Raw genomic sequence first — 958 nt, 5'->3', positions numbered from 1 at the left:
CCAAGCATGTCAAGTGACTCTCCAGGGCCCTGGTCTGGGATGGGCTGCTCCACCTGTAACTTGACTGGGAAGAAAGAAAAGGCAAAACAGGCCAGAGTTAGAACACTGTGCCTGGGGCAATCCATTTCCAACAGAGCATCCTTCAAGGTGCCTGCTCTGGGCAAGAGAAGCTGACCGTTCAGCTGTGTGAAGTTCACCCACCGAGGCAAGCTTGATCAGCAATTCCAGACGACTGCCTTAGCCTCCCCAGAGGTTTCTGCTGAGTGTTTGTACCCCTCTAATTGGGTGATGTTTCTGCTTGTCATTTGTTCTCATACTTGGAAGCTTCATCCTTGGGGACATTCTGTCTGCTTGGGGCTCTCTTAGGAACTCCAGCCTGCTGCCTCTGCAGGGTTTGCCTGGGACGTTTCTGCCGGGTGATTTGAGTACCTGGTTTGATATTTTGTTCTTCCTCTCTATGTCATGTATTAATACACTTAATACACTTACTTATTCAAAACCAAAAGATGCAATTGTAGATCATTCTCAGGACGAGGCATTGAAACCAACCAGGGGATGAGTGCTTATTTGTTTTTCCCTGGGGCCGTGCAGAGATGCTCTGTGTGACCGTGTATGATCAGTGGCCACTCTCTACCACAACCTATCTGGCTCACTGTCCTTCCCTCTTTCACTCCTTGTATCAGAGATTCTGTTCCCTGGGATCACATTCCTAAATAAATTTGCTTGCAGGTCTTTGTCTTAGTCTCTGCCTTCAGAGGACTCAGGGTAAAACAATCCTTGCGACCACACTGGCCAAGGTTCTTTTATTTATTTAAAAAGCATAGCCTTGGCTGGCTTAGAAATTGCTGTGGGGACCAGGCTGCCTGAAACTCAGAGATGCACCTGCCTCTGCCTTCCAAGTCCTGGGATTAAAGATGCATGTCACCAGTCTGAGATGCACCCGCCTCTGCCTTCCAAG

The sequence above is a fragment of the Mus pahari genome, chromosome 2, assembly GCF_900095145.1.
Source record: "Mus pahari chromosome 2, PAHARI_EIJ_v1.1, whole genome shotgun sequence".
Lineage (NCBI taxonomy): Eukaryota > Metazoa > Chordata > Mammalia > Rodentia > Muridae > Mus > Mus pahari.
This window is presented reverse-complemented; position numbering follows the sequence as displayed.